A 13408-nucleotide genomic window follows, 5' to 3' on the forward strand; every position below is an offset into this window, starting at 1 on the left:
TTTCTTTTTTGCAGATGCTTTGAAGCAGATTTATAGACATGGTTGCAAATGTTGAGCAGTTACCCTAACCAACCAGATTCTGTGTTTATCTGAAAAACTGGTGGCCAATGGCAACAACTGCATTTCTGTTATAGCTTTCTTTGTTCTGATATTCATAAATCAACATTATTAAATTAGAGCCCCATACAAAACCTTTTTCATAGTTTTGGACGGAATTGGGAAAGGTTGGAACCAGGTTTTAAATGCTTTCTGTGTCTCTGCTGGAAGATGTATTACGTGTCTTTGTAGCCATATGCAATATATGCACACACGGGTTCCTCAGCTGCCTTAATTCTGAGCTTCTAGAGAGTCCTTGCAACTTTAAGGAGCACTCTCAAAGGCAAGCTTGCTCTTGCTCTTAATGTATTCAATACCATATACGGTGTGTCCCAGGATGGGAGCTCAGGTATTTTTGAGTAAGGGACCACAGATACTGTACCTTGATATGGCAGTGTAAATTAATTTGTAATTTCAGTTGTATGGAACAAAAACAGATTAATTTGTGTTTTTGTGATGACTAGCTTAATCAATTGGGTTTTTTATTGTTCAGTGTATTGTTCTACTCCTTTGCTTGTTATAAATGGATCAGAACAGTTGCCATTTTATGTCCTGATGGCAAACAACCGGAAGTGTGGGGAAATCTGCCGCCCACTTCCTGAAACCCCTCTATTGACAGTTGACACAGAGATTAGTGTCTCCAGTAAGAGATATCCCCTCTACTTTCCTTTAGGAAAATTCAAAGTTAAAGCATGAAAATGAAGGTGAATTTGCCCAACAGCATCATACCTAATATATATATATATATATATATATACAGGGCTTTTTTTCAGCTGGAACTTGGTGGAACTCAGTTCCACCACCTTTGGCCCAGACCCTTTGCTCCTTGCTCATCATTATCACTTGTAAACACAGAGAGAAGTCTGGCTTCCTGTGTTTTCCCAGTGCAGTATGGGGACAAAGGAGATGCTGGTGCCTGGGGTGCAGTGCCAATGCTAACACCCCCACTGGATGATCTCCCTGCAAGTGAGAGAGGCGTGGTTGAGTTCCTGTACCTTTTTTCTAAGAAAAAAAGCCCGGTATATATATATATATATATATATATATTTATATATATTTATTTATATATATAAAATATATGTAGATAGTAGATACACATGCACAGACAGACAGCAATTTGGTAACAACTGGACCTGCATTTGCAAACTACAAGGAAAATCCCTCAGGACTGATGAAGTAGGTAACTGTCAGACTCATACAATTGAAACTTTACCCTAACTATTTGATAAAAGATAATGTTCATGGAACATTCAGTATGTTCCACATTATTAATTGTGCTTCCAAAATCAGTGCTGTGCTGTAAATTGCCCTCAGCATTGCTCCTGCTTCTTCTTGCTTGAGGCTGCCATTTTGCTGAAGCCCAGGGCCCCTGACAGCAACTGAGCATGTGCAGAGCAGGGTGAGACCGTCTATTACTGGAGTTAGTATAAGCACTTATTTTTAATGTTTTACGTAGCTATACCTGCAAAAGGGGCCAGCCAGAAGAGATCTAGCAGGACTTCATTTTCTGAATAAAGTTCCACTTTAAATAATATGGTAAATAGATGCTGGAATGGACTTGGGTATTGCAAAGGGTTGTTTGTTTTAAAGAAGAAGCGTAGTACAAAATGACAACCCTAAATAATATGGTAAATATGTGCAGCTGTCATAGGCCAAGGAGTATTATTAGTGAACAATAAGCACAAAAGTATTTGTCTGATCACCCAATCAGAGAGGCCCAGAGTAAAGGAGAAAAGAGACATGGATGGAGGGCCGGCATGACAGGGGTTAAAGGGGTTTGGGACAAGGAGGGGTTTTTAGCCCAGTACGATTGAAAATATAAGTGCTGGGACTTTTAATTGGTGTTTTGGCCAGGAAGGGGTGGAGCTACAGGGAGAAGTCAAGCTGGGGGCCTTAGGAAGTCTTCAGTCGGAGGAAAGCTGCATTGGAGAATATTTCCCACCCTCCCTCCGATTTTCTTGTATTTTCTTGTTTTTTCTGACTTTTGGTTTTGCGGTCCACCACCCTTGTTTTTGATTTTTGGTTTAACAGAGGCTTTCTTCTTTTGGGGTGGTTCTTTGTCATGGCAGCAAGCGGGGTACAAGGTCCTGGTAGGCTAGAATGGTGCAAACTTATAGTTGGTAGGGACCCGTCTGAGGTACGGCTCCCAGAAGGTGCAAACTTATACTTGGTAGGGACCCGTCTGAGGTACGGCTCCCAGAAGGTGCAAACTTATACTTGGTAGGGACCCGTCTGAGGTAAGGCTTCCTGATGGTGCCAACTTATACTTGGTAGAGACCCGTCTGAGGTACGGCTCCCTGATGGGTGCCAACTTATACTTGGTGGGGACCCGTCTGAGGTACGGCTCCCTGATGGTGCCAACTTATACTTGGTAGGGACCCGTCTGAAGTACGGCTTTCAGTAGTTGTTATGTTGGTACCTGCGACTGGTTGTCTCCGAGCTGGTTCTGTGGCAACTGGAGGCCTAATTAAGTTGGACACAGGTACCTCCTTCTTTTATGCCTACGGGGACCTTGAGGCTCCAGTAAAAAACTGGGTTTAACATGTTATTTACCTGTTATGTATACAGTTTGTTAACCACTTAAGCCCCGGAAGATTTTACCCCCTTCCTGACCAGGGCCTATTTTGCGATTCGGCACTGCTTAACTTTAACGGACAATTGCGCTGTCGTGCGATGCTGTACCTAAACTAATTTGGCGTCCTTTTTTTCCCACAAACAGAGCTTTCTTTTGGTGGTATTTGATCACCTGTGCGATTTTTTGATCATGCGCTATAAACAAAAAAAGAGTGTAAATTTTGCAAAAATAACAATATTTTTTACATTTTTTTACATGAAATTCCCCTAAAAAAAAATGTAAAAATCTAAATTTTTTGAAACATTTTAGGCCAATTTGTTTTATGCTACCTATATTTGGTAAAAAAATTGCAAAAAGCGTATTTTGATTGGTTTGCACAAAAGTTATTGCGTTTACTATCTAGGGGAAAGATTTTTGTCATTTTTGTCGTTTTTTTTTTTTTAACGAGTAATGACGGCGATCTGCGATTTTTTTTTGCGGGACTGCGACATTGCGGCGGACAGATCGGACCCTTGACTGACATTTTTGACACTTTTGGGGTTACCAGTGACATTACTGCAGTAATCAGTGCTATACATATGCACTGTTACTGTAAAAATGACACTGGCAGTGAAGGAGTTAACTTTATTGGAGAGGGAGGGGTTAAGTGTGTCCCTAGGAGCGTGTTTATAACTGTGATTGGCTGTGGCTACTAGTTGTAAGAACAGAGATCAACGGTCCTACATAGTAGAACCGTGTGATCTCCATTCTTACACAGGGAAGAATGACAGGCGGCTTTGTTTACATTAGCCGCCTGCCTTTCTTCCGGTGTAACGGACGATCGCGAGTGCCCGGTGGACATCGGGTCTGCTGGGCACACGCGCGGGGGGGGGTCCATGACCGTGCGGGAGTGCGCCTCCGGCGGCGCGCGCTCGCTCCCTAGAGCCTCACAGGCTAGCGACGTAGTACTACGTCGCTTTGCCTGTGAGGGGCTGTCCGCCGCAGTAAATAGTCGTGCGGCGGTCGGCAAGCAGTTAATAAAATGCTGCTATGGCCATTTAACTCCAACCTGTGGTCATGTGGTTATTTATAATGGAGGAGGCGAGTGATGGTCAGAGCAAAATGGAGACAAATCATCTTTAATCCCCTAGTCAAGCTTCCTCTACACTCTACAGTGGAGTTTAAACCAGTTAAAATCATGAAAGGAATAACTTAGCATTCTAAAGGGATGCTTTATTATTTTGTATATACTCTGTTGGACTTGTCCTTTATTTCTGTGATTTAGTAAATGCTACACTTAGTGTTGAGCGAACACGGACTGTATTATTCGTGTTCGTACCGAATAATTGGATTTTTTGTACCCGAACACGGACACGGACACTTTACTGTATGTTCGGGTAAAAATCCGTGTTCGGTCGTTTTATTTCCGGGTTTTGCATGCTTTGGCGCTCTTTTCATGGCGGGCTTTCAACAGCCAATCAACAATCGTTTAACTGGTGTGCCTTAAGCCATCCCAGCCATGCCTGCAAATGTCTCAGTAGCTGTGATTGGCCGTCTGAAGCATGTGACCAAGTCTTTATAAGTTCGAGGCAGCCGCAGCGGCGTCATTATGCTGCTTAGATTCAGGGACAGAGCACACATCAACGTGCTGGCTGCTGATTAGGGAAAGATAGGCAGGAAAAAACCATTTGTGTCCGGATAGAATTGAGGGACAGGTCGGAGTGTTTAGGCAGGGCGAGTTGTAGGCATTTTAGGGATAGAGTCTGCTGAATTATATAGGGTCAGTGTCTTCTACAAACTACAATCGATATTGCTGTGTGGGGGGTGGGGTCTGCACTCAATCCTGATCTACGATCTCTTCTCAATCCTGTTAGGGACAGAGTCTGCTGAATTTTAGGGAAACTGTGTTCTACAAACTACAATCGATATTGCTGTGTGGTGTGGGATTGGAGATAGGCAGGTGTCAGTGATCCACATCCATTTTTCTGTGTGTGAGCTGCAGTGAACACAATCTTTTTGGGCTGCAGTGAACACAATCTTTTTGGGCTGCAGTGAACACAATCTTTTTGGGCTGCAGTGAACACAATCTTTTTTGGCTGCAGTGAACACAATCTTTTTGGGCTGCAGTGAACACAATCTTTTTGGGGTGCAGTGAACAAAATCTTTTTGGGGTGCAGTGAACACAATCCTTTTTGGTGTGCAGTGAACACAATCTTTGTGGGGTGCAGTGAACAAAATCCTTTGTGGGGTGCAGTGAACACAATCTTTTTGGGGTGCAGTGAACAAAATCCTTTTTGGGGTGCAGTGAACAACATCCTTTTTGGGGTGCAGTGAACACAATCTTTTTGTGGTGCTGTGAACAAAATCCTTTGTGGGGTGCAGTGAACACAATCTTTTTGGGGTGCAGTGAACACAATCTTTTTGGGGTGGAGTGAACAACATCCTTTTTGGGGTGCAGTGAACAAAATCCTTTTTGGGGTGCAGTGAACAAAATCATTTTTGGGGTGCAGTGAACACAATCTTTTTGGGGTGCAGTGAACACAATCTTTGTGGGGTGCAGTGAACACAATCTTTTTGGGGTGGAGTGAACAACATCCTTTTTGGGGTGCAGTGAACAACATCCTTTTTGGGGTGCAGTGAACACAATCTTTTTGGGGTGCAGTGAACACAATCTTTGTGGGGTACAGTGAACAGAATCTTTGTGGGGTGCAGTGAACACAATCTTTGGGGGGTACAGTGAACACAATCTTTGTGAGGTGCAGTGAACACAATCTTTGTGGGGTGCAGTGAACACAATCATTGTGGGGTGCAGTGAACTCAATCTTTGTGGGGTACAGTGAACACAATCTCATACTGAAGGTTTGAGGGTGCTGCCTGTTCCATACTCCCCCTACTCCTCATCTAGCCTTTTAGGGGTACAAACAATAGTAATTGGGGCCTAGTGTGGTTGTGTACGTGTGATATACATACACTTTTTTGGGATCATATTTTCTATTCCGCTATTTAATCAAAAACCTTTGGGGATCAGTTAAATTGGGGGATAGTCTGTGTTGGTACGTGTGAGAGAGATCCACCTTTCCAAGTTGTTGGGGTTCATCTCATACTTCTGAAGGTTTGAGGGTGCTGCCTGTTCCATACTCCCCCTACTCCTAGCCTTTTAGGGGTACAAACAATAGTAATTGGGGCCTAGTGTGGTTGTGTATGTGTGATATACATACACTTTTTTGGGATCATATTTTCTATTCCGCTATTTAATCAAAAACCTTTGGGGATCAGTTAAATTGGGGGATAGTCTGTGTTGGTACGTGTGAGAGAGATCCACCTTTCCAAGTTGTTGGGGTTCATCTCATACTTCTGAAGGTTTGAGGGTGCTGCCTGTTCCATACTCCCCCTACTCCTAGCCTTTTAGGGGTACAAACAATAGTAATTGGGGCCTAGTGTGGTTGTGTACGTGTGATATACATACACTTTTTTGGGATCATATTTTCTATTCCGCTATTTAATCAAAAACCTTTGGGGATCAGTTAAATTGGGGGATAGTCTGTGTTGGTACGTGTGAGAGAGATCCACCTTTCCAAGTTGTTGGGGTTCATCTCATACTTCTGAAGGTTTGAGGGTGCTGCCTGTTCCATACTCCCCCTACTCCTAGCCTTTTAGGGGTACAAACAATAGTAATTGGGGCCTAGTGTGGTTGTGTACGTGTGATATACATACACTTTTTTGGGATCATATTTTCTATTCCGCTATTTAATCAAAAACCTTTGGGGATCAGTTAAATTGGGGGATAGTCTGTGTTGGTACGTGTGAGAGAGATCCACCTTTCCAAGTTGTTGGGGTTCATCTCATACTTCTGAAGGTTTGAGGGTGCTGCCTGTTCCATACTCCCCCTACTCCTAGCCTTTTAGGGGTACAAACAATAGTAATTGGGGCCTAGTGTGGTTGTGTACGTGTGATATACATACACTTTTTTGGGATCATATTTTCTATTCCGCTATTTAATCAAAAACCTTTGGGGATCAGTTAAATTGGGGGATAGTCTGTGTTGGTACGTGTGAGAGAGATCCACCTTTCCAAGTTGTTGAGGTTCATCTCATACTTCTGAAGGTTTGAGGGTGCTGCCTGTTCCATACTCCCCCTACTCCTAGCCTTTTAGGGGTACAAACAATAGTAATTGGGGCCTAGTGTGGTTGTGTACGTGTGATATACATACACTTTTTTGGGATCATATTTTCTATTCCGCTATTTAATCAAAAACCTTTGGGGATCAGTTAAATTGGGGGATAGTCTGTGTTGGTACGTGTGAGAGAGATCCACCTTTCCAAGTTGTTGGGGTTCATCTCATACTTCTGAAGGTTTGAGGGTGCTGCCTGTTCCATACTCCCCCTACTCCTAGCCTTTTAGGGGTACAAACAATAGTAATTGGGGCCTAGTGTGGTTGTGTACGTGTGATATACATACACTTTTTTGGGATCATATTTTCTATTCCGCTATTTAATCAAAAACCTTTGGGGATCAGTTAAATTGGGGGATAGTCTGTGTTGGTACGTGTGAGAGAGATCCACCTTTCCAAGTTGTTGAGGTTCATCTCATACTTCTGAAGGTTTGAGGGTGCTGCCTGTTCCATACTCCCCCTACTCCTAGCCTTTTAGGGGTACAAACAATAGTAATTGGGGCCTAGTGTGGTTGTGTACGTGTGATATACATACACTTTTTTGGGATCATATTTTCTATTCCGCTATTTAATCAAAAACCTTTGGGGATCAGTTAAATTGGGGGATAGTCTGTGTTGGTACGTGTGAGAGAGATCCACCTTTCCAAGTTGTTGGGGTTCATCTCATACTTCTGAAGGTTTGAGGGTGCTGCCTGTTCCATACTCCCCCTACTCCTAGCCTTTTAGGGGTACAAACAATAGTAATTGGGGCCTAGTGTGGTTGTGTACGTGTGATATACATACACTTTTTTGGGATCATATTTTCTATTCCGCTATTTAATCAAAAACCTTTGGGGATCAGTTAAATTGGGGGATAGTCTGTGTTGGTACGTGTGAGAGAGATCCACCTTTCCAAGTTGTTGGGGTTCATCTCATACTTCTGAAGGTTTGAGGGTGCTGCCTGTTCCATACTCCCCCTACTCCTAGCCTTTTAGGGGTACAAACAATAGTAATTGGGGCCTAGTGTGGTTGTGTACGTGTGATATACATACACTTTTTTGGGATCATATTTTCTATTCCGCTATTTAATCAAAAACCTTTGGGGATCAGTTAAATTGGGGGATAGTCTGTGTTGGTACGTGTGAGAGAGATCCACCTTTCCAAGTTGTTGAGGTTCATCTCATACTTCTGAAGGTTTGAGGGTGCTGCCTGTTCCATACTCCCCCTACTCCTAGCCTTTTAGGGGTACAAACAATAGTAATTGGGGCCTAGTGTGGTTGTGTACGTGTGATATACATACACTTTTTTGGGATCATATTTTCTATTCCGCTATTTAATCAAAAACCTTTGGGGATCAGTTAAATTGGGGGATAGTCTGTGTTGGTACGTGTGAGAGAGATCCACCTTTCCAAGTTGTTGGGGTTCATCTCATACTTCTGAAGGTTTGAGGGTGCTGCCTGTTCCATACTCCCCCTACTCCTAGCCTTTTAGGGGTACAAACAATAGTAATTGGGGCCTAGTGTGGTTGTGTACGTGTGATATACATACACTTTTTTGGGATCATATTTTCTATTCCGCTATTTAATCAAAAACCTTTGGGGATCAGTTAAATTGGGGGATAGTCTGTGTTGGTACGTGTGAGAGAGATCCACCTTTCCAAGTTGTTGAGGTTCATCTCATACTTCTGAAGGTTTGAGGGTGCTGCCTGTTCCATACTCCCCCTACTCCTAGCCTTTTAGGGGTACAAACAATAGTAATTGGGGCCTAGTGTGGTTGTGTACGTGTGATATACATACACTTTTTTGGGATCATATTTTCTATTCCGCTATTTAATCAAAAACCTTTGGGGATCAGTTAAATTGGGGGATAGTCTGTGTTGGTACGTGTGAGAGAGATCCACCTTTCCAAGTTGTTGGGGTTCATCTCATACTTCTGAAGGTTTGAGGGTGCTGCCTGTTCCATACTCCCCCTACTCCTAGCCTTTTAGGGGTACAAACAATAGTAATTGGGGCCTAGTGTGGTTGTGTACGTGTGATTTACATACACTTTTTTGGGATCATATTTTCTATTCCGCTATTTAATCAAAAACCTTTGGGGATCAGTTAAATTGGGGGATAGTCTGTGTTGGTACGTGTGAGAGAGATCCACCTTTCCAAGTTGTTGGGGTTCATCTCATACTTCTGAAGGTTTGAGGGTGCTGCCTGTTCCATACTCCCCCTACTCCTAGCCTTTTAGGGGTACAAACAATAGTAATTGGGGCCTAGTGTGGTTGTGTACGTGTGATATACATACACTTTTTTGGGATCATATTTTCTATTCCGCTATTTAATCAAAAACCTTTGGGGATCAGTTAAATTGGGGGATGGTCTGTGTTGGTACGTGTGAGAGAGATCCACCTTTCCAAGTTGTTGAGGTTCATCTCATACTTCTGAAGGTTTGAGGGTGCTGCCTGTTCCATACTCCCCCTACTCCTAGCCTTTTAGGGGTACAAACAATAGTAATTGGGGCCTAGTGTGGTTGTGTACGTGTGATATACATACACTTTTTTGGGATCATATTTTCTATTCCGCTATTTAATCAAAAACCTTTGGGGATCAGTTAAATTGGGGGATAGTCTGTGTTGGTACGTGTGAGAGAGATCCACCTTTCCAAGTTGTTGGGGTTCATCTCATACTTCTGAAGGTTTGAGGGTGCTGCCTGTTCCATACTCCCCCTACTCCTAGCCTTTTAGGGGTACAAACAATAGTAATTGGGGCCTAGTGTGGTTGTGTACGTGCGAGATACATACACTTTTTTTGATCATATTTCCTATTCCGCTATTCAATAAAAACCTTTGAGGATCAATTGAATTGCGGGATAGTCTGTGTCGGTACGTGTGAGAGAGATCCACCTTTCCAAGTTGTTGGGGTTCATCTCATACTTCTGAAGGTTTGAGGGTGCTGCCTGTTCCATACCCCCCCTACTCCTCATCTAGCCTTTTAGGGGTACAAACAATAGTAATTGGGGCCTAGTGTGGTTGTGTACGTGCGAGATACATACACTTTTTTTGATCATATTTCCTATTCCGCTATTCAATAAAAACCTTTGAGGATCAATTGAATTGCGGGATAGTCTGTGTCGGTACGTGTGAGAGAGATCCACCTTTCCAAGTTGTTGGGGTTCATCTCATACTTCTGAAGGTTTGAGGGTGCTGCCTGTTCCATACCCCCCCTACTCCTCATCTAGCCTTTTAGGGGTACAAACAATAGTAATTGGGGCCTAGTGTGGTTGTGTACGTGCGAGATACATACACTTTTTTTGATCATATTTCCTATTCCGCTATTCAATAAAAACCTTTGAGGATCAATTGAATTGCGGGATAGTCTGTGTCGGTACGTGTGAGAGAGATCCACCTTTCCAAGTTGTTGGGGTTCATCTCATACTTCTGAAGGTTTGAGGGTGCTGCCTGTTCCATACCCCCCCTACTCCTCATCTAGCCTTTTAGGGGTACAAACAATAGTAATTGGGGCCTAGTGTGGTTGTGTACGTGCGAGATACATACACTTTTTTTGATCATATTTCCTATTCCGCTATTCAATAAAAACCTTTGAGGATCAATTGAATTGCGGGATAGTCTGTGTCGGTACGTGTGAGAGAGATCCACCTTTCCAAGTTGTTGGGGTTCATCTCATACTTCTGAAGGTTTGAGGGTGCTGCCTGTTCCATACCCCCCCTACTCCTCATCTAGCCTTTTAGGGGTACAAACAATAGTAATTGGGGCCTAGTGTGGTTGTGTACGTGCGAGATACATACACTTTTTTTGATCATATTTCCTATTCCGCTATTCAATAAAAACCTTTGAGGATCAATTGAATTGCGGGATAGTCTGTGTCGGTACGTGTGAGAGAGATCCACCTTTCCAAGTTGTTGGGGTTCATCTCATACTTCTGAAGGTTTGAGGGTGCTGCCTGTTCCATACCCCCCCTACTCCTCATCTAGCCTTTTAGGGGTACAAACAATAGTAATTGGGGCCTAGTGTGGTTGTGTACGTGCGAGATACATACACTTTTTTTGATCATATTTCCTATTCCGCTATTCAATAAAAACCTTTGAGGATCAATTGAATTGCGGGATAGTCTGTGTCGGTACGTGTGAGAGAGATCCACCTTTCCAAGTTGTTGGGGTTCATCTCATACTTCTGAAGGTTTGAGGGTGCTGCCTGTTCCATACTCCCCCTACTCCTCATCTAGCCTTTTAGGGGTACAAACAATAGTAATTGGGGCCTAGTGTGGTTGTGTACGTGTGATATACATACACTTTTTTTGGATCATATTTTCTATTCCGCTATTCAATAAAAACCTTTCTAGGGCAAGATCTTAAATTACAGAAATATGAGGAGACCGTCAAATAAGGGCCGTGGCCTGGGTCGTGGTGCTGCTGGTAGAGCTCCTGTTGCAAGGAGAGGACATGGTCGATCTGTGCCAGCTACACGCACAAGTGAAACACCTTCCTCAAGTGTGAGTAGGCGACAGAACCTGCATCAGTATTTGGTAGGGCATCAAACGCCCCTAGAAGTGATGAGGCCAGAACAAGTTGAGGCGATAGTAGATTGGTTTGCTGCTGACAGTGCCTCCAGTTCCTTCACATTGTCTCCCACCCAGTCTACTGCAGAAAGGTCAGAGTTGGCACCTGCAGCCAATGTCCAACCGTCTTTCACCTCACCCCCTTGCAAATCAGGCCAGCAGTCTGAGCCCCAAGCCATACAGCAGTCTCTTATTCTTTTTGAGGACTCTGTCAGCAGGGTTTCCCAGGGCCATCCACCTAGCCCTGCCCCAGAAGTGGAAGAGATTGAGTGCAGCGATGCCCAACCACTTATTTCTCAAGATGAGTACATGCAAGGATCATCGCAGCACGTCTCCGATGATGACGAAACGCAGGTGCCAACTGCTGCGGCGTTCAGCATTGTGGAGACCGACAAGGAGGGCAGGGGTGAAGACTGGGTGGAAGATGATGTGGAGGACGATGAGGTCCTCGACCCCACATGGAATGAACGTCATGCAGGTGAACTGAGTAGTTTGGAGGAAGAGGCGGTGGTCGCACAGAGCCACCAGCACAGCAGAAGAGGGAGCAGGGTGCAGAAGCGGAGCGGCCGTGCCCTAGACACTACGCCCGCTACTGCCCAACGCAGCAAGGGAACGAGCGCACCAAAGTCAGCTCAAAGGAGTTCTCTAGCGTGGAAGTTCTTTAGAAAATGTGCTGATGACAGGACACGAGTGGTTTGCACCCTGTGCAATCAGAGCTTGAAGCGAGGCATGAACCTTCTCAACCTGAGCACAACCTGCATGATCAGGCATCTAAGTGCAAAGCACGAGCTGCAGTGGAGTACACACCTTCAAAACCAAGAAACGTCTCTGGCTCATCCTGCTTCCTCTTCTGCTGCAGTCTCGGCCGCTCCAGCCACATCTGTAGTGATACCGGCACCTGCCACCCCGCAAACAGACGATCTGTCAGCAACACCACCACCTGGGTCACCAACAACCATCTCCACAATGTCCCGTGGAAGCGTTCAGCTTTCCATCTCCCAAACACTTGAGAGGAAGAGGAAGTACCCCCCTACCCACCCGCGATCCCTGGCCCTGAATGCCAGCATTTCAAAATTATTGGCCTTTGAAATGCTGTCATTCCGTCTGGTGGAGACGCACAGTTTTAAAAACCTTATGTCGGTGGCTGTCCCACAGTACGTCGTGCCCAGCCGCCACTACTTTTCCAGGCAAGCCATCCCTTCCCTGCACAACCAAGTGGGGGAAAAAATCAGGTGTGCACTGCGCAACGCCATCTGTGCCAAGGTCCACCTAACTACGGATACGTGGACCAGTAAGCACGGTCAGGGGCGTTATATCTCCCTAACGGCACACTGGGTAAATGCAGTGGCGGATGGGCCTGAGGCGGATAGCAATTTGGCGCATGTCCTTCCACCACCGAGGATTGCAGGGCGCTTCAGTTTGCCTCCTGTTCCTAACTCCTCCTACTCCGCTTCCTCATCCTCTACCGCCTCCTCATCCGGACAGCGTAACACCTTCACCACCAACTTCAGCACGGCCAGGGGTAAACGACAGCAGGCAGTTTTACAACTTGCCTGTTTGGGGGACAAACCACACACCGCGCAGGAGTTGTGGAGGAGCATGGAACAGCAGACAAATGAGTGGTTGCTGCCAGCGAGCCTCAAGCCCGGCCTGGTGGTGTGCGATAACGGGCGAAATCTCATAGCAGCTCTGGGCCTAGCCGGTTTGACGCACATCCCTTGCCTGGCGCATGTGCTGAATTTGGTGGTGCAGAGGTTCCTTAAAAACTACCCCGATATGTCAGAGCTGCTGCAGAAAGTGCGGGCCGTTTGTGCGCACTTTCGGCGTTCTCACCCTGCTGCTGCTCGCCTGGCAGCGCTGCAGCGTAACTTCGGCCTTCCCGCTCACCGCCTCATATGTGACGTGCCCACAAGGTGGAACTCCACCTTGCACATGCTGGAAAGACTGTGCGAGCAGCAGCAGGCCATAGTGGAGTTTCAGCTGCAGCACGCACGCGTGAGTCGCTCTGCGGAACAGCACCACTTCACCACCAATAACTGGGCCTCC

The 13408-nt window shown here is 45.1% G+C and overlaps 1 protein-coding gene across 9 annotated transcripts in view; it reads right to left on the reverse strand.

Moving 5' to 3' along the window:
- The window catches only part of PTPRT (protein tyrosine phosphatase receptor type T), a 677999-nt gene that overhangs the window by 227871 nt on the left and 436720 nt on the right, over positions 1-13408 (reverse strand). The window lies entirely within an intron of this gene.

This window comes from Pelophylax lessonae (assembly GCF_965119305.1).
Source record: "Pelophylax lessonae genome assembly, chromosome: 11".
Classification (NCBI taxonomy): domain Eukaryota; kingdom Metazoa; phylum Chordata; class Amphibia; order Anura; family Ranidae; genus Pelophylax; species Pelophylax lessonae.